Source organism: Hylobates moloch, unplaced genomic scaffold (assembly GCF_009828535.3).
Source record: "Hylobates moloch isolate HMO894 unplaced genomic scaffold, HMol_V3 SCAFFOLD_2, whole genome shotgun sequence".
NCBI classification, from domain to species: Eukaryota; Metazoa; Chordata; class Mammalia; order Primates; family Hylobatidae; genus Hylobates; species Hylobates moloch.
The window spans coordinates 13,160,017-13,184,174 of NW_026652277.1; the positions used below are offsets into that span (position 1 = coordinate 13,160,017).

The window sequence follows — 24,158 nt, forward strand, 5'->3', positions numbered from 1 at the left end:
TTCCCTAGAAAACTAAAATTGGAATGGAGTGGATCCTTTCAAGACTCAGGGTATATAAAATGTGAATTCCAGAGTGACAGCCACTTCAGCCAGGCTGGTGCATACCGTCCCACAAGAGCCAATTGTTACATTTTTGAGAATTTTGTGTCAGTTGTCAAACTTAGCAATTATTAAAAATCGAATGAGTTTACTTGTAATCAAATAAATCATATTATAAATGAAGGTAATAAATACACAGAATCTTATTCTTATTTTACTACATTTTTACTATTATGCTCTTGGAGTTATTTATGACTGTTGTATCTTTGCGGTGGAAATACTATAAAATGGTGGCTCCTGCAGACCTCTTACCAGTTCCAGGCTTGAGGACCCCACCTTGGCAACTGGAAATCAACCACAGTGACTGTATTAGTCAGGGTTCTCCAGAGAAACAGAGCTGCTGGGATATACAGGTATTTATCAGAAGAGATTTATTATGGGAATTGGCTCACGCAATTGTGGAAGCTGTGAAGTCCCACAATCCTGCCATCTGCAAGCTGAAGAACCCGGAAAGCCAGGGGCATAATTCAGATGGAGTCTGGGGGCCTGAGAACAGGAAGGTGGATGGTTGAGCTGGCTGAGCTGGCATAAGTCCCAGAGTCTGAAGGCCCAAGAACCAGGAATTCTGATGTCCAAGGGGAGTAAAAGGCGATGTCCAGCTCAAGAAGAGAGAGACAGGCCAGGCATGGTGGCTTATGCCTGTAATCCCAACATTTTGGGAGGCCGAGGCTCAGTTGAGGCCAGGTGTTCAAGACCAGCCTGAGCAACATAGCAAGAACCCATCTCTATAAAAAATAAAATTAATAAATAAATAAAAAATAGATAGAATTCACCCTTCTTCTTCTCTCCTGGCCCTCAACAAATTGGATGATGCCCACGCATGACTCAGTCCACCAATTCAAATGCTAATATCTTCCAGAAACATGTTCGGGAACACACCCAGAAATAATGTTTTACCAGGGATCTGGGTGGGCATCCCTTAGGCCCATCAAGTTGACACAGAAAGTTAACCATCACACAGGGAGTATTTACACCACAGAAATTGACAAACTGTTGATCTATTGTTTTGTTGGCTGTCTAAACTTTAAAGCTTGTGGAGAAAATGTTCACAATACAGATCAGGGTTTTTCAACCTTGGGTCCCATAATTCCTTATTGAGGGATGCCTCTGGCCTCATGTCATTAGACACAAGTCACATCCCTTCCCTAGTTGTGACAACCAAAAAAAAAAAAAAATCTCTGGATCGCTAAATGTCCTTTGAAAAACCAAATCTCTCTCTAGTGGAGAACCACTGATACAAATTAAATTCGTTTATTTATTTATTGAGACAAAGTTTCCCTCTGTCACCCAGGCTACAGTGTAGTGGCATAATCTCGGCTCACTGCAACCTCCACCTCCTGGGCTCAAGGGATTCTTGTGCCTCAGCCTCCCAAGTAGATGGGACTGCAGGCATGCACCACCACACCCAGCTAATTTTTGTATTTTTAGTAGAGATGGGGTTTCGCCATGTTGGCCAGGCTGGTCTTGAATTCCTTGCCTCAAGTGATCTGTCGGCCTCGGCCTCCCAAAGAAAAATTAAATGTAAAAGTGTTGTGTCTGTAGCCATTACTTAGTAAACAGGACAAAAAAATGTGGAAATAGTCTTCTAGTATTTGAAAACTATCATCTAATTCAGTCGAGTCCCTCCTGTCATTGACAAACAAGTGAAGTTCTGACATACATCTTCGTTGTTTCACTTTTGTCTTATTCATTGATTGAAGCCAAAATATCAGCCAGCGTTCATGTCAGACGGAGCTGGACATGTTCATCAATTATAACCATAGGTTGGCTAGGAATGCTGGAGTGTTGCAAAAATCAATGAAAGCAATTCTGGGAGAATCAATGGGCTATATGGAATTTACAATAAAGATTATTGTTCAGTTTATTATTATTTATAAATTGTGTCCTCTGCATGCTTTATGTCAGTAAAAATTATATGAATATATGTGCACACCTTTTTTTTTCCCCCAAGAGGCGATATTTTAAATATTTCCAGTACAGCACTGACCATGATCCACCTCCCATATTGGTTGGTTACCAGAAAATTGTTTAGCAAAGCAACTTGGAATATCAAGAAAAAAGAGTGAAATAAAGTTGCAAGAAGACACATGAAAAGTAAACCACGAAGAATAATCCCTGCCCCCCGACCCCCGGATCTCCAGTTCTCTACTCTGGTTCTTCCTAGAGTCTGGCTTGTATCCCTGTCCCAAAAAATACCACTGAATCCTTCTACCATATTTTGGCATTTTTAAGGTGCTCTCTTTTTTTTTACATTTTAATGTTTCTGAATTCAGGATGCACCTTGCAACCAATATGTTACAACCACCATAGTGAGGACTATGATGTTTTCTCCAGATATTCTCTTCAGGCCAATGCACCTGTCCCCAATCTGCTGGGAACAAGGGCTGCTGAGGGCACACAGCTACACCCTGCACTGGCATGACCCCAGGCCGCAAGGACCAGTCTCAGCTGCAGGGACCCACCTCAGCCAAGGTTACCACCTCTCCAAGGGGCATCCCAAACCAATGACTGACGTGGAGATTCAAAAGCCCAACTCTGTTGCCTCAACTCAACTCTAAAGGGTCATTCTATCTAGCTCCAGAGCTCGCCCCAGGAGCATGACAGAAGGTATCAGTTGCAACTTCTTTGCAGTCCAGCTTCTCCCTCTGCCAAACCCAGCCTTCCTCATTTCCTTACAGATGCATCTCCAAGAGGATTCCCAAAGAAACACAACCGTTTGCTCACAAAGTAAAGAAATGTTTTGTTCTGGACTCATGGGTATGCTTATCCATTTGGTAGGGAATTATTAAATTGGTATTCTAGTTTTTACATCAGTTATTTTTGTGGATATGGCTAATGAGAGTTGCTCCCTGGCCTGGTCCAAGTCTGGTAACACCAACAGAATTGAATTTAAGAGTGTTAAAAGTTGAACCGGGCGCAGTAGCTCATGCCCGTAATCCTAGTACTTTGGGAGGCCTAGGTGGGCAGATCACCTGAGGTCAGGAGTTCAAGACCAGCCTGGCCAACATGGTAAAGCCCAGTCTGTACTAAAAATACAAAAATTAGCCAGGTGTGGTGACGGGGACCTGTAATCTCAGCTACTTGGGAGGCTGAGGCAGGATAATGGCTTGAACCCAGGGGGTGGAGTTTGCAGTGAGTGGAGATCGCACCATTGCACTCCAGCCTGGGTGACAAGAGTGAAACTCCATCTCAAAAAAAAAAAAAAAAAAAAGGAATGTTAAAAGTTGAGAAGATCTTGGATCCTGGTAGATCTGCAAATATGAGTCAGCCCTGTGATGCCCAGGCTGAGACTGACACCAGCTGACAACCCCCAGTGCCATCTTTTTTTCTTGAACATTCACAGTAATCGGATGGGGGGCAGCCCATATACCATAGCCAGTGCCCTTTTCTTGTTCCATGCCATTTCTTGTCTGCTGTTATCTGTCCTTCTATTCTCTTTCTCCCAAATCTTTTATACTGTTTTATTAGTGGTATATTTGAGATAAAATGAATTAAAGAGGGAGGTCAAGAGAAAAAATTCAAGATTAGATTAAGAAAGGAGGCTAGGTACCATGGCTCACGCCTCTAATCCCAGCACTTTGGGAGGCTGAGACAGGCAGATAACTTAAGGTCAGAATATCAAGACCATCGTGGCCAACATGGTGAAATCCCGTCTCTACTAAAAAGACAAAAATTAGCTGGTGTGGTGGCACGTACCTGGAATCCCAGCTACTCGGGAGGCTGAGGCAGGAGAATCACTTGAATCCAGGAGGCAGAGTTTGCAGTGAGCCAAGATCGCGTCACTACACTCCAGCCTGGGTGAGAGAGTGAGACTGAGGAGGAGGAAGAAGAAGAAGAAGAAGAAGAAGAAGAAGAAGAAGAAGAAGAAGAAGAGGAAGGGGAAGGGGAAGGGGAAGGGGAAGGGGAAGGGGAAGAAGAAGAAAAGGGAGAGGGAGAGGGAGAAAAGAAAGAAAGAGAGGAAAGAAAGAAAGAAAGAAAAGAAAGAAGGAAGGAAGAAAGAAAGAGAAGGAAGGAAGGAAGGAAGGAAGGAAGGAAGGAAAGGAAGGAAGGAAGGAAGGAAGAAAGAAAGAAAGAAAGAAAGAAAGAAAGAAAGAAAGAAAGAAAGAAAGAAAGAAAGAATAACCAAGAATGCAAAAGTGCTTGAAGGAAATGTGAGAAATACTGCCTGCAACTCAATGGCAATAAACTTGAAAACCTAGAAGAAATGGATGATTTCTTAGCAAAAATCTAAGTTACCACAATTAACCAAGAAAGAGTAGAAAACTTAAATAAGCAAATGGAATACAGAGAAAGCAATGTGATTGTAGACCCCCATTTATAAAGGCGCCAGATCCAGAAGTTTTCCTGTTGAGATCTATGCAGCCTTTGAAGAAGAAATACTTCTAACATGATTTGAGCAAGTTATTCTCAGACTTTTTGGTCTCAGAACCCCTTTCCATTTTTAAAAATTCTTGAGGACCCTCAAAAAGCTTTGTGTCTGTTATAGCTCTTGATATTTGTCACATTAGAAACAAAAACAGACATTTTTAAAAATTAATTCATTTAAAATCATATAATGAACACATTATGTATTAATACAAACAACATGTTTTCATGAAAAGCAATTGTAGTTTCAAAAAATTTAATGAGAAAAGTGTCATTATTTTACATTATTGCAAACTTCCTTAACGTCTAGCCTAGTGGAAGAACACAGGATTCTCCTATCTACTTCTCTATTCAATCTATTGCAGTATATTATATTGGTTGAAGTATATAAAGAAAATCTAGCCTCACAGAGATACGTAGTTGGAACAGGGAAAAGTATCTTAATTATCATGGAAATTCTTCTTTGATATTACCTCCAAGCTTGAGTAGCAGTTATTTTTTAAGAGTTAGTTGCAATGTGGAATCTGAAACATTAAAATTCATTGGTCTATCTTGAAATTTGGATGGATCTTTTACTCATACGTGATTTTGTAACAGAATCCATTGGTCATTTGGAAAGTATGAGTTCAGTGATGTATGCAGATCTTCCGAATGTTGACACATTTTATTACACAGTGTTTTAAAAATCACATTCATTAATACCACCTCCTCCATCTCATCAAAAAAAAAAAAAAGCCTTTTTTGTTGTTTTGTTTTGAGACAGAGTCTTGCTCTGTCGTCAGGCTGGAGTGATCTTGGCTCACTGCAACCTCCACCCTTCAGGATCAAGCAATTCTCCCTCAGCCTCCCAAGTAGCTGGCATTACAGGTGCGTGCCATCATGCCCCGCTAACTTTTGTATTTTTAGTAGAGCCAGGGTTTCACCATGTTGGCCAGACTGGTTTCGAACTACTGACCTCAAGTGATCCACCTGCCTCAGCCTCCCAAAGTGCTGGGATTACAGGCGTGAGCCACCACACCTGGCCAGAAAAGCCTTTTAATCCCTGGGCAGACATCAAGCTCATGGTGACAGGTGCAACTTTCCAAAATGCTATTTTTTACTGAAAGCTCACTTTTATCACTAGCAACAAATATCGTCTGGTGTTTTCCTCAAATGACAGGCTAACTTTGTTCATTTGCAAAAAAATGTCCACCAGAGAGTATAAATTAGTTCAATCATTGTGGAAAACAGTGTGGTGATTCTTCAAGGATCTAGAACTAGAAATACCATTTGACCCGGCAATCCCATTACTGGGTATATACCCAAAGGATTATAAATCATTCTACAATAAAGACACATTCACGCGTATGTTTATTGCAGCACTATTCACAATAGCAAAGACTTGGAACCAACCCAAATGTCCATCAGTGATAGACTGGATTAAGAAAATGTGGCACATATACACCATGGAATGTTATGCAGCCATAAGAAAGGATGAGTTCACGTCCTTTGCAGGGACATGGATGAAGCTGGAAACCCTCATTCTCAGCAAACTATCACAAGATCAGAAAACCAAACACCACATGTTCTTACTCGTAAGTGGGAGTTGAACAATGAGAACACATGGACACAGGGAGGGGAACATTACACACTGGGGCCTGCGGGGGGTGGAGGGCTGGGGGAGGGATAACATTAAGAGAAATACCTAATATAAGTAAGTGATGGGTTGATGGGTGCAGCAAACCACCATGGTCGTGTATACCTATGTAACAAACCTGCACGTTCTACACATGTATCCCAGAACTTAAAGTATAAAAAAAAAGAAAAAAAATCACTCACACACACACAAGTGAGATGTCATAAAAAGAAAAAAAAAGTCCATCAGATACCAAACTCTGAATAACCATAGTTTGTCTATTGCTTATTCTTTCTAGTAAAAGCAATATTCCATGGGGAAACAAGCTAGTTCCATTTGCAATTCAATTGCACAATGCTTTTTCTAAAGCCAACCATCATACTTCTGTATGCAGCAGGTTGCTTTCTGTGTACTTCCTGTTTCATCACATAGAATATTAAAAAGATGCTTATTCAAGTGTCAAGATTTAATAAAATTAATAATTTCTACTGCTTTATTGAAAACATGTTTAAGTGAAACTGGCCTTTTTTTTAAAAAAAAATTTTCTTTCATGGGCATATGGCAGTGAAGACTATGACGGCTGGTAAGGTTTCACGCTGGTGTTTTGGTTCATGCTAATGTTACCAGCACACTGACTGTGGTTTTTGTACCTCCAGTGCAAATGTCAACATAGTGAAAAGGGCAAATAATGTTAGCGTTATTGTAAAAATAGCTCTGACCTCACCAATCCCCTCAATGGACCACACTTTTGAGAACTGCCGCTCTAAAATTATTCTAGACTACAGAAAAATTTGGAAAGCTCTCCAGGGCATTTTATGAAGCCATGATAAACTTCACACTGAAGCCTGATAAAGGACCAATAAAAAAACATATATACATCCTCATTGCATTTACGAACATAGATTGAAAACTTGTGCCTGCAAATAGAATTGAGCAGGGCATTAAAAAACACACTATGGGCTGGGCACAGTGGCTCACGCCTATAATCCCAGCATTTTGGGAGGCCGAGACAGGCAGACCATGAGGTCAGGAGATCGAGACCCTCCTGGCTAACATGGTGAAACCTCGTCTCTACTAAAAATACAAAAAATTACCTGGGCTTGGTGGCATGCACCTGTAGTCCCAGCTACTCGGGAGGCAGAGGCAGGAGAATCACTTGAACCCGGGAAGCAAAGGTTGCAGTGAGCCAAGATCCTGCCACTGCACTCCAGCCTGGGCAACAGAGCGAGACTCCATTTCGAAACACACACACACACACACACACACACACACACACACACACACAATGACTAAGTAGGGTTTATTCCAAGGAAATCTACCTCAATAATTAACTATATTAACAAATTACAAGAGGAAAAATAAAGAATTATATTTTTAAAAAATCCTGAGAAGACATTTAATACAATGTAGGGGTCATTAATAATAATAATAATAACTCTGAGTAAAATAAATATAGGGAAATTATTTAAATATGGTAAGATTACTTAATAATATTCAATAGTAGACACCACTCTAAATGGTGAAATACTAAAACAATAAGATGTGGATCATCACTGTCACCATAATAATTCAATCTGTTTTAGATGTTCTATGAGCGAAATAAGAAAAAATTAAGAGTAAGTATAAATATTGGAAAAATGGAGATAACGTTATTGCATTCTGCCAATGATTCAATCATTTTCCAAGAAAACCCTACAAGCCATTGAGTTTTTAAAAACTAGAATTAACAAGGAAATGTAATATAGCTGTATTCAAAATAAGTTTAAAATTGATGTTTTTTCTGTGTATGCAATAATGAGATAGAAGTGGAAACAGGAAAATGTTACGTTTAAAAAGTACAAAATCTTAGAAATAAAGAACAAAAAAGTCCAGATTACGTGGGGAAAGATTTCTAAAATGTTACTGAAGGATATAAAGCAACACCCAGATAAAGGAATGACAAAATATGTTACTGGCTAAGGAGGCAAAATAACATAAAATCAAATTTCCAAAAACTAATATAGAGAGTCCATGTTTCAGTTATAATTCCTTTTTTTTTTTTTTTTAAGATGGACTCTCACTCTGTCACCCAGGCTGGAGTACAGTGGCATAATCTCGGCCCACTGCAACCTTCACCTCTCAGGTTCAAGCGATTCTCCTCCCTCAGCCTCCCGAGTAGCTGGAATTACAGGCACCCGCCAGCATGCCCAGCTAATTTTCGTATTTTTAGTAGAGACGAGTTTTCGCTATGTTGGCCAGGCTGGTCTCAAACTCCTGACCTCAAGTGATCTGCCCGCCTCGGCCTCTCAAAGTGCTGGGATTATAGGCGTGAGCCGCTGCTCACAGCCTACGTGGGGAAAGATTTATAAAGTGTCATCGAAGGATATAAAGCAACACCCAGATAAAGGAATAGCAAAATATGTTATCGGCTAAGGAGGCAAAATAACATAAAGTCAAATTTCCAAAAAGTAATATAGAGAGTCCATGTTTCACTTAGAATTCTTATGGCACAGGGTTTTGTAATAGAAGAAACTGGTCTTCAAGATCATATGGAAGTATAAATTTCCGATAATAGTCATAAAAATTATGGAAAAGCATACTGAGTTTTTGCTTCTGAGCTAGAAGGCTAACTGCTATAAGAACTGCTCTCCTACCATAAACAACTACAAAAAAACAGACAAAATATATAAAACAACCATTTCTCACATATTTGATAACCAGCAGCAAAGGGCTTCTCTTCTCTTCACGGAGAGAAGAGAAAACACATAAGGTGAGCCGTACCTCATGGAGTCCTGGATTCTTGGAATTCTGGATGATGCGGTTTCCAGGATACAGCACAGGGAGGAGAAACCCCAACAGAACCCACTTGTCTCACTGAGTAGAGGAAAAAGAAATTGCAGTTCTGGGAAATTGAAGTGAAATCCATGGAGCAGAATACTGGAAAGGAGAGAGAGGCACAGGGGAAGATCAGAGATCTCCAGTGGGGACCCTTCAAATCAGTCACTGAATCCTGAGATGCATATGTTTGGGTGAAACTCCGAAGACCAGATCAAGAACTATAATTCAGCAGTGGGACATACCGTGCCCAGAGCTCGTGTAGAAATGGGCATATACAAGGCATACGACAGGGTCCTCCAAAAGGAATTACCCAAGTAATGGGACTAATTATCCTTAGACTAAATCGCTGCTCTAACTCATCCTAACAAAGCTTAAAAGCAAGCTTCAAAAGGATCAAACTAATTCCCAGTGACTTAACTACGTGTCAGATAAAAGGCAAATATTTTTAAAGGAACACAGCAGAATGTATCACCCAACAATGTAAAAATTCATAGTATCCTGAGACTGAAACAAAATTGCCAGGCATGCGGGAAAATATAATCTATACCCAGCAGAAAAGCCAATCAAAAGAAGTAAACCTAGAAATGACAGAGATGATGAAATAGTAAAAACCTTTAAAGCAGCTATTGTGCTCCAGATGCTCAAGAATGCAGAGAACACTTGAGCCCAGGAGTTGGAGACCAGTCTGGGCAACATAGCGAAACCCCGTCTCTACAAAAAGTACAAAGAAATTAGCCATGCATGGTGGTGTACGCTACTCTGGAGGTTGAACTGGGAGGATTGCTTAAGCCTGGGAAGTCGAGGCTGTACCCTCCCACCCTCCTTCCTTCTGAATTTCTAAAGTCTATTATACCAGTGTGCATATCTTTGCATACCCATAGCTTAGCTCTCACTTACAAGTGAGAATATACTGTATTTGATTTTCCATTCCTGAGTTACTTCCCTGTGAACAATGGCCCTCAGCTTCATCCAAGTTGCTGAAAAGACATTTCATTTTTTACAGCTGAGTAGATTCTATGGTGTACATATACCACATTTTCTTTACCTACTCATCGGTTGATGGGCACTTTGGTTGATTCCATATCTTTGCAATTGTGAATTGTGCTGTGATAAATATATATATGCAGGTGTCTTCTTGATAGAATGACTTCTTTTCCTTTGGGTAGATACCCAGTAGCCGGATTGCTGGATCAAATGGTAGATCTATTTTTGTTCCTTAAGAAGTCTCCATACCACTTTCCATAGAGGTTGTACTAACTTACATTCCCACCTTCCTTTTTCAGCATATCTGTGCCAACATCTATTGTTTTCTGACTTTGTTTTTTTTGTTTGTTGTTTTGTTTTTTTGGTTTTTTTGAGTCAGAGTTTTGCTCTTGTTGCCCAGGCTGGAGTGCAGTGGCGCAATCTCAGCTCACTGCAACCTCCGCCTCCTGGGTTCAAGTGATTCTCTTGCCTCAACCTCCCGAGTAGCTGGGATTACAGGCGCCTGCCACCACACCTGGCTAATTTTTTGTATTTTTAGTAGAGACAGGATTTCGCCATGTTGGGCAGGCTGGTCTCGAACTCCTGACATCAGGTGATCTGCCCACTTCAGCCTCCCAAAGTGCTGGGATTACAGGCTTGAGCCACTGCACCCGGCCTGTTTTCTGGCTTTTTAATAGTGGCGGTCTGGCTGGCGTAAGGTGGGATCTCCTTGTGATTTTAATTTGCATTTCCCTGATGATTAGTAATACTGAGCATTTCTTCATATATTTGTTGGCCATTTGTATATCTTCTTTTGAGAAATGTCTGTTCATGTCATTTGCCTACTTTTTGATGGGATTATTTATTATTCTGGCTGGTTTGTTTGAGTTCCTTGTAGATTCTGGCTATTAGTCCTTTGTTGGATGCATCGTTTGCAAATATTTTCTCCCATTCTGTGGGTTGTCTATTCACTCTGATGATTATTTCTTTTGGTGTGCAGAAGCTTTTTCAATTCGGTCCTATTTGTTTATTTATTTATCGCATTTGCTTTTGGGGCCTTAGTCACAATTTATTTTCCTAGGCCAATGTCCAGAAGGGGTTTTCCTAGGTTTTCTTCCAGAATTTTTATAGTTTCAAGTCTTAAAGTCTTTGATCCATCTTGAGTTGATTTTTTTGTATGGTGAGAGACAGAGATCCAGTTTTATTCTTCTACATGTGGCTATCCAGTTTTCCCAGCACCATTTATTGAGTAGGTTGTCCTTTCCCCAATTTATGTTTCTGTATGTTTTGTTAAAGATCAGTTGGTTGTTTAAGTATTTGGCTTTACTTTTGATTTCTCCACTCTGTTCCATTGGTCTACGTATCTACTTTCATACCGGTACCATGCCATTTTGTTTAGTATAGCCTTGTAGTATAATTTGAAATCAGGTAATGTGATGCTTTCAGATTTGTTCTTTTTGCTTAGAATTGCTTTGGTTATTCAGGGACATAAAGTAGAACTTGTTCCAGATACGCAAGAGTGGTTCGACAAACAAAAATTGATTAATTAAAAATTAATCACTGTAATCCACTATATCAACTGGCTAACAAAAAAAAAATCATGTGATCATCTTAATTGACACACACACACAAAGCGTTTGACAAAATCCAACACTCATTCGTGATAAAAACTTGCAGCAAAGTAGGAAAGAGCATTTACCAAAAACCTACAGTCACCATCATATGTAATGGTGAAAGACTGAATGTTTCCTTGTTGGGTTGGAGAAACAACCCAAATATATATATCAACTAATGAATGAATAAATGCACTGTAGTATCATTCATTCAAAGGAATTGTATTCTGAAATAAAGAAGGAATGAACAGCTGATATGTGCAACAACATGGAAAGTCCCAAAACAGTATGTTAAGTGAAGTATTCCAGAACAGAATACTATATACTGCGTGATTCCATTTATATGAAATTTTAGGAGCATTAAAAATATAGTGATAGAAAGATTAGTTACTGCCAGGAGCTGGGGCTTGGGCTGGGAATTGACTGCAGAGGGTCATGAAGGAGCATTTTTTGGAGGAGGAGGGAAATGGAAATATTCTATATCATAGTGGTTAAAAAGACACATGCACCCCCTCCTTAAACATCTTATCCTCTGATATAGTCCATACTCTTCCTATTGTATCCACTCTTTAGCATCCTCTGTCACTGCATCCTTCTGTGTTAGCCATCACATCCAAAATATACAATCTTCGCAGGATTGCACCAAAAAGAGCACTGTTGGCCGGGCGCAGTGGCTCAAGCCTGTAATCCCAGCACTTTGGGAGGCCGAGGTGGGTGGATTACCTGAGGTCAGGAGTTCGAGACCAGCCTGACTAATATGGTGAAACCCCGTCTCTACTAAAAATACAAAAATTAGCTGGGCATGGTGGTGTGCGCCTGTATTCCCAGCTACTCAGGAGGCTGAGACAGGAGAATTGCTTGAACCCAGGAGGCAGAGGAGGTTGCAGTGAGCTGAGATCATCCCACTGCACTCCAGCCTGGGTGACAGAGACTCCATCTCAAAAAAAAAAAAAAAAAAAAAGCACTGTTTATAACTACATATAACTACAGCTGCTACAGTTGACAGCACTTTCCAAAAGGAGGGACAGAACACTGAGAACATTGCAAGTGGCAGTAGTAATGGCCATGGGAAAAGCTGGCTATGAATGTCCCCCAAGTGTTAGAAATATCTATCAAGACACCATTATAGACCACATTTCACCCCGTTTAACGTGAATTTTTTTTTTCAGTTTTAACTTCTCTGAAAAGGGGACATATTTTTTCAATTGATGACATCACGCAGTTATAATTGGGAATGTTTATTTTTCCTTCTTAGTGGTGAATTTTTTTAATGGTGCACTTTTTTAAAATTATACTTTAAGTTCTGGGGTACATATGCAGAATGTGCAGGTTTGTTATATAGGTATACACGTGCCATGGTGGTTTGCTGAACCCATCGATCTGTCATCTACATTAGGTATTTCTCCTAATGCTATCCCTCCCCCAGCCCCCCACCCTCCGACAGGCCCCGGTGTGTGATGTTCCCCTCCTTGTATCCATGTGTTCTCATTGTTCAACTCCCACTTATGAGTGAGAACATGCAGTGTTTGGTTTTCTGTTCCTGTGTTAGTTTGCTGAGAATGATGGTTTCCAGCTTCATCTATGTCCCTGCAAAGCACATGAAATCATTTTTTTACGGCTGCATAGTATTCCATGGTGTATATGTGCCACATTTTCTTTATCCAGTCTATCATTGATGGGCATTTGCGTTGGTTCCAAGTCTTTGCTATTGTGAACAGGGTGCACTTTTTTTATACCAGAGCAATTACATCAGAATCTCTGAATGAATGGCTGTCATAGAGTCAATAAAATATAGGATGGCTGGCCAGAAAATGCAGAGAATTTTGCTTTGGCTTTCAAGGGTAAGAAAGCAGAGGTGAGAGTCAAGGCAGAACTGGAAGCCTGGAACCCAAGTCCTGGATCTCCATGTTATGTTTGAAATTAATAGCCCCGTTCCCACCTATTCTTGTCTCCAGTTAGGGCTGAACGGGTGTGTTGCCAAGTGGTGCCAACAGCCTTTGGAATAAGAAGTCACAAATAGAGCTGAAAGACATGGTGGAAGGGCAAGGGAACAAGAGTAGGTCCCTTCAGCCGCAAGTGGCAGCGCAAACAGAAGCAACCAATTGATGGGCTTGGGCTTGGCTGGCTTAGGAAGAGTTGGCTGGCTAATTGCATTATGAAATTAGGTAACTTGCCACAGGGCTCTTATGAAATCAGGAACTTGCTGCAGTGTTATAAATGGGACAGGGCCTCAGTACTATAATTACTTAATCTTTCTGTACTTCAGTTTCTTCATCTGCAGAATGGGAAATAATAGCAGTACCTGTGTAAGAGAATTAGTGTGTTGATTAAAATGAGATACATATAGTGGGCTAAAACAGTGCCTGGCATATGGTAAATACTCAATAATTTTAGGTATCAATATATTCATTTCTGTGTTTTTACAGTTCATCCATCCATTCTTTCATTATTTCAACAAACATTTATTTAGCATTTACGATGCTAGGAGCTGAATAGTTCATCACATTTCATTAATGTTTATGCCTTTTTAATCTCCTTAGAAACGACCAATGCCAAATGCCAATTCCTTATAATTCCTACTTACCCTCCTCAATATATTTTATTTCTGTTGCATCTTCCTACCACTGAAAAGATTAGTTAAAATAGGGCCAGAGTTTCTACTCTTTACAATAAAAAAAAGCTACTGATTCATCCTAGAAAATACCAGATTTTAGCGTGCCAACAATGATCTAGAAAAACACACAAGACTGAAAAAAAGAGAAGTAGAAAATGGCTTTGTCACTTAAAGAGGTATAATATTAGGCCAGTTATTTGCAAAATAAAGATCATACTTTATTTAACCAACAGAGATGTTGAGGCAAAAAAAAAAAAATGAGATAAAGTGTTTCAAAATGTATAAATTTAGTATTATAAATAGACCCTAAATCAGGGTAAGTTTCTGCTATCAAACATAACATGATTTTCTTTTGATTGCTGAAGATGTTTAGTAATTTGATATATTTACATGGTAACTTTCTACTAAAGAACCCCCAAGGCCGGGGGCGGTGGCCCATGCCTATAGTGCCAGCACTTTGGGAGGCCAAGGCGGGTGGATCACAAGGTCTGAAGTTCAACACCAGCCTGGCCAACATGGTGAAACCCCATCTCTACTAAAAGTACAAAAATTAACCAGGCATGGTGGCAGGTGCCTGTAATCCCAGCTACTCAGAAGGCTGAGGCAGGAGAATTGCTCGAACCTGGGAGGCAGAGGTTGCAGTGAGCCAAGATGGCGCCATTGTGTGACAGAGCAAAACTCCATCTCAGAAAAAAAAAAAGAAAAAGAAAGAAAGAAAAAGGAAAGAACCCCCCAAATTTCAGTCTCAAAATTCTTCAGAGATAAGGGACAGAATGTTGAATGCCATGACGTCCTTTTTGTGTGATCCCACTGTGCTTTATTTGTACTTCTCTTATTGTGTTTAATAGTCTATTTTATATATTTTTGTATTTATTTAAGCCGTCTTTTGAATCCCGTCTTTCTTGAAGGCGAGAGCTATTACAGCCCCTCTAATGGCAGTCATTGGCTGATTGTCTCAGCTGCCCACCTTAAAATCCTGCCTTGAAATGGCCCTGTAGCCCATCTTTCCACCTTCACCTCCACTGCACACCTCCCTTCCAAACATTACACCCATTTTCTTCTTTTATTTTCAGCTGTAACCACCACACACTATTTTTTGTTGTCACAGATCTCCATTTACCATTCATCCTCATTCTTTCTAGTGTTTTATCCCCTGTATTTGTCTGTTCTTGCACCGCTATAAGGAAATACCTGAAACTGGGTAATTTATGAAGAAAACAGGTTTAATTTGCTCATGGTTCTGCAGGCTGTACAGGAAGCATGAGGCTGGCATCTGCTCAGCTTCCGGGGAGGCCTCGGGAAGCTTCCAATCAGGGCAGAAGGCAAAGGGGGAGCAGGTGCGTCTTAAACGGCCGGAGCAGGAGCAGGGGGTGGGGGTGGGTACCACACGCTTTTAAACAACTAGATCTCACAAGAACTCACTGACTATCATGAGGACAGTATCAAGGGGGATGGTGCTAAAGCATTCATGAGAAATGTGCCCCTATGTTACATTCACCTCCTACCAGGCCCCACCTCCAACCCTGGGGATTACAATTCAACATGAGATTTGGTGGGGATGCAGATGCAAACTGACAGAGCAGGAGCACTGCCATCTTGGAAAAACACCGCCATGTTAAGTTCTAGCTCCCTTTCTAACCTCATGCGTTTCAAGGAAATCACTTCTAACAAGAAAAAGCTAGAAACAGCAGATAGTAAAACACATATAAGACAGCTCGGGCCCAGAAGGAGTGGGGAAAGTCTCTTGGGTAACCACCAAACTTCACACTCATACAATGGGCCCCAGTAAAACAGTGGGTCCTAATAAGCACATTCCTTTCCCTTTAGGTGCACTAAGCTAGGGAAGCTAAAAGCAGACTCAGTGGGTATGCCTGTAGCTACAGGAAGATGTATGGGAACAGACACAAAACTCTCCCTCCCAGATATGCAAGACAAAGAGACACAGAAACATTCCCAGCCTGTGATGAGCTCTCCTGCCCTGATGTCTTAAAAACTCTTAGTCTGTAAGAGAGAGTGCTCCTGACCTAACTTGGCCAGAAGCCCCTCTCAGGTTTATTCTTTAAAATAAATCTGTCTTTGACTGTTGAGCCGCTTTTTGTGCTTCTTTCTTCCTTCTTCAACTCTTATACAAACCATAACATCTACCAACAGTTACCTGAACGACTTTATGTTTCTTCCTCTCCCTCCATGATCCTTCCCTGATATTTCCACTTTCCCACTTTCTACTACCTCTTGGCTTCATTCCCTTGCCCTATCACTTGCCCAGCTTTCTTCTGAATTCCCATAGTGGGTATTAGCCCTGTTGAAAGATCTCTATTGCCTGTGAGGGGAAGCTGGGTGCTGAGGAGCAGTTTCTTGTCAGCTTTGGCAAAGGGGTCAGGTGAGAACTGGACCAGGTGAGGAGGAAGACCCAAACATGTCTTCCTCCTCTGGAAGAAGGAGGGTTAGCAGACAAGGAGGGTTAGCAACAGGTAGGCAATGGAGAATTTGGGCCACTGTGAAAATGCCAAACAGGCTGTGTGCAGTGACTCATGCCTGCAATCTCAATACTTTGGGAGACTGAAGCAAAAGGACTGCATGCGATCAGGAGTTCAAGACCAGCCTGGGCAACAGAGCGAGACTGCTTCTTTACAAAATACTTAAAAGTTAGCGAGGTGTGGTGACGCATGTCTGCAGTCCCACCTACTTGGAAGGCTGAGGGGGAGGATCACTTGAGCCTGGGAGGTCAAGGCTGCAGTGAACCGTGACTGCATCACTGTGCTCTAGTCTAGGTGGCAAAGTGAGTCCTTGTCTCAAAAAAAACAAAAGAAAAATCCAAGTGGAAGAGGTTATCCAAGAAAAATAGCCTGCAAGTTCATGGATCCAGCCAACAGGGGACATGTTAGAGTCAGTGACAGAGAGAGGAAATATAGGTTAAAAAATGCAGGCACCAGCCAGTCACGGTGGCTCACGCCTGTAATCCCAGCACTTTGGGAGGCCGAGTCGGGCAGATCACAAGGTCAGGAGATAGAGACCATCCTGGCTAACACGGTGAAACCCCACCTCTACTAAAAATACAAAAAGTAGCCAGGTGTGGTGAAAGGTGCCTGTAATCCCAGCTACTCAGGAGGATGAGGCGGGAGAATCGCTTGAACCCAAGGGGGTGGAGGTTGCAGTGAGCCGAGATCGTGCTACTGCACTGCAGCCTGGGTGACAGAGTCAGACTCTGTCTCAAAAAAAAAAAAAAAAAAAATGCAGGCACCAGGCCAGGCGCAGTGGCTCACACCTGTAATCCCAGCACTTTGGAAGGCTGAGGCAGGTGGATCACGAGGTCAGAAGTTCAAGATCAGCCTGGCCACCCGCTCCCAAAAGGGAGTATTCAGGGGAGATGGGCTCAGAGACCTGTTATCTATAAATTCCGTAGTTATTTCTGAACCTCTCACTTACCCGTTTGCTACAGTTTAGATGTTTGTTGCCCAAACTTCGTGTTGAAATTTGATTCCCAACATTGGAGATGGGGCCTAATGGAAGGTGGTTGAGTCACGGAGGCAGATCCCTCATGAACAGCTTGGTGCATCCTCCCAGTAATGAGAGAGTTCTCGCTCTATTAGTTCACATGACAGCTGGTTGTTCAAAAGTGTCTGGCACCTCCTTTTCTCTCCTGCTTTCTCTCTCACCATGTGATCACCACATGCTGGCTCCCCTTCCCCTCCTGCAGTAAGTGGAAGCTTCCTGAGGCCTCACCAGAAGCAGATGCTGGCGCCATGCTTCTTGTACAGCCTGGAGAACTGTGAGCCAAATAAACTTTTCTTTATAAATTATCCAGAGTCAGGTGTTCCTTTATAGCAAGATAAATGGACTAAGACATGTTCATCTTTGCCATACAAAGAATGCTGTTTCCAGCCTTATCTGAAAATCGTTGCACATTTACCTCAATAAATTCTGTAGCTGCATAACAGCATCTAGATGCTGGATGATAGTGGCATCTAAACTGTCTCAGGAGAGTCATGAATGCAGGCGGCATTTCAGAACATGTCAAGTTGTAACATAAAGGGTCTTTGTGCACAGTCCTGTCCTGACCTCCCCCAAATGGAGATACAGGATCCACTCAGAGGCCAGCACCCTTCTCCCTCAGCAGCAACTTAGTGAGGTTGAATGATGGCAAAATAGCTCTACTGATAACTCTTCCTTGGCCTCCTTACCATCATTCCACAATCCTACAAGGTAGCAATATCACACCCTGAGCTGATGGAGACACGGCTTGGTCGAGTAACTTGCCCACGATCACACAGCTATGAGCAGAAGACCCAAAACTTCAAACCAGGCCTGTCCATGATTTTATCAACTCAGTTGATACTGCCTCAAGGTAGAGATGAAAAACAAGCAGTATTAAGGGGAAAAAAACATGCCAGTTGTGGCTAGGGCTCGTTGATTTCAACAATGCTTAGGGCTTGTTGATTTTAACATTAGTTCCTATTGTAGCCCCCAGAGAAAGGGAAAATGAGCACAAAGTATGGGCACCTGGTGGCCTGGGAGGCAGCTGTGGCCCAGCTATGCTAGAAATCAACATAAATCCAATGCGTAAGTTTCCAGTAAGTAGGTCTTCTTGGGCTGCCTGGAAAACAATGTTTTGTTATTTGTTATTTGTTTTTTGTTTTTGTTTTTGTTTTTGAGATGGAGTCTCACTCTGTCGCCCAGGCTGGAGTGCAGTGGCGCAATCTTGGCTCACTGCAAGCTCCGCCTCAAGGATTCACACCATTCTCCTGCCTCGGCCTCCCGAGTATCTGGGACTACAGGCAACTGCCACCACGCCCGGCTAATTTTTTTGTGTTTTTAGTAGAGACGGGGTTTCACCGTGTTAGCCAGGATGGTCTCGATCTCCTGACCTCATGTTCTCCCATCTCGGCCTCCCAAAGTGCTGGGATTACAGGCGTGAGCCATCGTGCCTGGCCTTGTTATTTATTTTTATTTTTTTCATCAAGGGCCTCAACTGCCAAAGGCAGGTTTGGCTTGGCCCTTGATGAAAAAATAAAAACAAACAACATGACTTTCTCAAAATGTCTGTTTACCCTCTTTCAAGGTTCATTCCAGGACCTAGGATATATCAGGGCACCAATAAATTTATCAAAATGATCACTTAAATTAGAAGTAGAATTACTCTAAATAGGAAGTTAGAATCACAGAACCTTTAAAACTAATATAACCATATTATAGGAGTTTAGAAAATGGAGAAAATAAAATCATAAGTAATTCTATCACACAATTACTGTTACCACTTAAAAAAAATAGGGTGCATATTTTATTTGCATGTGCATAGACTTTGTAATAATTGTGCACCTATTATTTTGCATCCTGTTTTTTTCTTTTACTTAATCGTATCACATCCACTTTCCCATTTTGATTCACAGTCTTCATTGTGGCTTCTTTAGTTATGTAATATTTCATTAAGAATGTTCATTACATATAATATAACCAGAATTTATTTAAATCACTCCTGTGTTGCTGGATATTTAGGTCATTGCAAGCTTTTGCTATTATAAGTTATTCTGCAGTGAACATCTTTATGCAAATAGCATCTTATTTGCAATTTGCATAAAGTATTTTAGATTCATTACTTCTCATGTTCACTACTGCCCTAGGCCAGGTCTTAAGCATGAAATGCCTCAATTAATGGATTAACACGTGAGACAGTGTCCCCTGCGTCTTCTTTTTTTTTGCTTCAAGATGGAGTTTTGCTCTGTCGCCCAGGCTGGAGTGCAGTGGTATGATCTCAGCTCACTGCAACCTCCACCTCCCAGGTTCAAGGAATTCTCCTGCCTCAGCCTCCCAAGTAGCTGGGATTACAGGCATGCGCTACCACATTTGGCTTATTTTTTGTACTTTTGATAGAGATGAGGGTTCACCATGTTGGCCAGGCTGGTCTCGAACTCCTGACTTCAAGTCATCCTCCTGCCTCGGCCTCCCAAAGTGCTGGGATTACAGGCGTGAGCCACTGCACCTGGCCCTGTTTCTGATGTGTCCCGCACAGCACTAGGAGATTAATCATCCCAAAATGCCACTTTCATCTTGTCACTTTTTTACTTAAGATATCCTTTATGCTTATCTCCCAATCTTCTGTGTGCTGTGATTTGATTACTCTTCCCTAACCCTTGCAGACCAAAATGTGAAGCATGTTGGATCCCAGAAGCTCCCCATCAGGGACCAGGGAATGAATTGGAAACAGGGAGTCTGGAACCAACCCGGAAACAACATTGAGTCCAAGGATGCATGTCACAGTATCCACCAGAGCAAGAGAATCTTGGGCACAGTTCAAGTTGGATCCACCCAGGAGGTCTCTCTTGCTAAGTGAGGGCACAGCTTCAATAGTCACTGAATAGTGGCAGCAGCTTAGTCATGCAGAACCAGAATCAGAGTCCAAGAGAAGCCTCTTCAAGTTGAAATAGAAGTAGAATGAATGGTATCAGACACTCTGGGGCACAGAAGCTGGCATAAGCTAGATAGAAAATCGCAATCTAGCCAAATGGGCCTAAGCGTGTGTCATGGCTCCAGAACTTCCAGATTGCTAAAGTGCAAACAAGGAACCAGGGCCGAAGCCCGGTTGTATAAACTAGGGAAGGTCGCAGGCTGCAAGCCACAAGCACGCTTATAAAAAGTCAGGTTGGAGAGAATTATCAATATTAAATATCTGTCTTAGAGCCACAGACTAGGTCTACAGCTACTGGGTCTGGGTTCTTAATCTGAGAAAAACCCAGAGTCTAGAAGAGACAGCCTGCTGAGGTAGGTGCCCACTATCTGTAGCAGGCAGAGACTGACATCCAGAATGACCCTCCAACCAAAAACAAAATAAATAAAAGCACGTATCTTTTTGGTTGGAGAAATGACCATTCAAACAAAACCAAAATAAAAACACATATGTATGTATATAGAATCAAATGCATACGTATGATACAGTCCACCAACCTGGTGGAATAAACTTTCATTTTTAGCATTCCTTTCTTTTGGTTTGAAGACATTATTATTGTTAAAAGATATATGGAGGTCCGGGTGCAGTGGCTCATGCCTGTAATCCCAGCACTTTGGGAGGCTGAGGAGGGCGAATCACCTGAGGTCAGGAGTTCGAGACCAGCCTGGCCAACATGGTGAAACCCCATCTCAACTAAAAATACAAAAATTAGCTGGGTGTGGTGGTGGGCGCCTGTAATCCCAGCTACTCAGGAGGCTGAAGCAGAAGAATTGCTTGAACCTGGGAGGTGAAATTTGCAGCGAGCCAAGATTGCTCCACTGCACTCCAGCCTGGGCAACAAGAGCGAGACACTGTCTCCAAAAATAAAAATAAAAAAAGTAAAAGATATATAGACCCTATCAACTTCACACAACAATACCTCAATGTTAATTATCTGCTTCCCTGTAAATTGAGGTTAGCTGAAAGCTGATTCAGATTGAAGACAAGAAGGAGGCAAGAAGGATAGTAGAGCTAGTAGTAGACAATTAGCCCTTGTATTAGTCAGGTTTCTCTGGACACATACACATACACACACACACACACACACACAGAGTCATGTGCAACATCATGGTGTTTCAGTCAACAGTGGACCACATATACAACAGTGGTCCCATAAGATTATAATGGAGCTGAAAATTTTCTATCACCAGATGACATTGTAGATGTCATAAGATCATGGAGCAATTACTATATTTTAAAAATAAACTTAGTGTAGCCTAAGGCTATGGGGCTTATAAAGTCTGTGATAGTGTACAGTAACGTTCTAGACCTTCACATTCACCCACCACTCACTCACTGACTCGCCCAGAGCAATTTCCAGTCCTGCAAGCACCATTCATGGTGTCTTATATAGGCATACCATGTTTTATATTTTATACCAGGTTTTTACTGTAGTTTTTATGTTTAGGTATGCTTAAGTACACAAATACCGTTGTGTTACAATTGCCTACAGTATTCAGTACAGTAAAATTCTGTACAGGTTTATCACCTAGGAGCAATAGGCTATACCATCTAGTCTACGTGTGTAATAGGCTATACCATCTTGGTATGAAAGTATATCTGTGATGTTTGCACAACCATGAAATGGCCTAATTTCGCATTTTTCAGAATGTATTCCCATCATTAAGCAACACATGCATACACACACACTATGGAATAGTTATGTATGTGGAATGCACTGAGTCTGTAGATCAAATTGGAAAGAAATGACAGCTTGACAATATTGAGTTTTCCTATCTTCGTGCATGGAATATCTCTCCATTTATTTCGAGCTTCTTTGATTTCTTTCATCAGAGTTTTGTAGTTTTTCTTATAGATCTTACGTATATTTTGTTAGATTTATACCTAAGTATTTAACTTGTGAGTACTAGTGTAAATGGTCTTATGTATTTTATTTCAAATTCCATTTGTTCGTTGCTGGTATATAAGAATGCAATTGACTTTTGCAACCTTACTATAATCACTTATTAGCCAGTTCTTGTTGATTCTTTGGTATTTCTATGTGGACAGTCATGCCATCTGCAAACAAAGACAGTTTTATTTCTCCCTTACCAATCTATACACCTTTTATATCATTTTCTTGTCTTATTGCATTATCTAGGAGTCCCAGGACAATGTTGAACAGGAGTGGTGAGAGCAGACATCCTTGCCTTGTTCCTGATCTTAGTAGGAAAGCATCCAGTTTCTCACCATTAAGCATGATGCTAGCTAGCTCTAGGGATTTTTAAAATAGATATTCTTTATCAAGCTGAAGAAGTTCCTTTCTATTTCTAGTTTGTTGAAAGATTTTTCATAAATGAGTGTTGGATTTTGTCAAATTATTTTTCTGCATCTGCTGATAGGATCATGGGATTCTTCTTCTTTAGCCTGCTGATGTGATAGATTACAGCGATCAGTTTTCAAATGTTGAACCAGCCTTGCACACCTGAAACAAATGCCTCTTAGTCCTAGTATATACTTTTTTATACATTGTTGAATTTGATTTGCTAATATTTTGTTAAGGAGGACTGATATTTAAGCAGCAATAAAACATATTATTTTATAACAATTTTCATGGGTTTGTGCAAAACAATTTTTTGCATTCTCTGTATAGCAGAATGATTAAACAAGCATGTTCATTAGGACTATGTATACAAGGATATAAAATAGTAGAGTTCTGTTTAAATAATGATATCTGATTGGGTGCAGTGGCTCGCACCTGTAATCCCAGCACTTTGGGAGGTCGAGGAGGGCAAATCACCTGAGGTCAAGAGCTCGAGACTAGCCTGGCCAACATGGTGAAACCCTGTCTCTACTAAAAATACAAAAAAATTAGCCAGGCTTGATGGGGCATGCCTGTAATCCCAGCTACTCGGGAGGCTGAGGCAGGAGAATCGCTTGAACCTGGGAGGTGGAGGTTGCAGTGAACCAAGATAGTGCCACTGCACTCACGCTTGGGCAACAAGAACGAAACTCCGGCCAGGTGCGGTGGCTCACACCTGTAATCCCACCACTTTGGGAGGCCGAGGTAGGCAGATCACGAGGTCAGGAGATCGAGACCATCCTGGCTAACACGGTGAAACCCCGTCTCTACTAAAAATACAAAAAATTAGCCGGGTGTGGTGGAGGGCACTTGTAGTCCCAGCTACTTGGGAGGCTGAGGCAGGAGAATGGCGTGAACCCAGGAGGCAGAGGTTGCAGTGAGCCGAGATCATGCCACTGCACTCCAGCCTGGGTGACAGAGTGAGACTCCATCTAAAAAAAAAAAAAGAATGAAACTCCATCTCAATAAATAAATAAAGATATATAAATATCTTTTATATTTGTCCCCTCTCTCTACCTGCTGCTTTTTTTTCCAGTTATGATAGCTTCCCTTTCACTTTCTACTTCTATGACTCACACAGTTATGTGATTTACGACAGCTCAGAGAGACTTCCAGTTTTTCATGGTAGATTAAACAGAAGCATTTTTGTTTGCTCACTCCTGAAACCAAACAAAAATGATATTGAGTAATTAAAAAACACACAAACACAAAAAGAATGAATGGGAGGGAAATAACAGATAAGGATTATTAACAATATAAATCAATAAAATACAATTTAGAAAAGTGGA

General features: G+C 41.2%; 1 protein-coding gene across 2 annotated transcripts in view; it reads right to left on the minus strand.

Annotated features, from left to right (window-relative positions):
- Nucleotides 1-23,935, minus strand: part of PRPF18 (pre-mRNA processing factor 18) — a 71,668-nt gene extending 47,733 nt beyond the window's left edge. The window contains exon 1 of one of the 2 annotated variants that reach the window (XM_058431667.1): nt 23,887-23,935. The gene's annotated coding sequence lies outside the window, so the exon portion shown is untranslated. Of the gene's footprint in view, nt 1-8,764; nt 8,826-23,886 lie in introns of those variants that run through there. The other variant, XM_058431682.1, reaches the window with a different exon arrangement.
- Between the last annotated feature and the right edge of the window lie 223 nt (nt 23,936-24,158).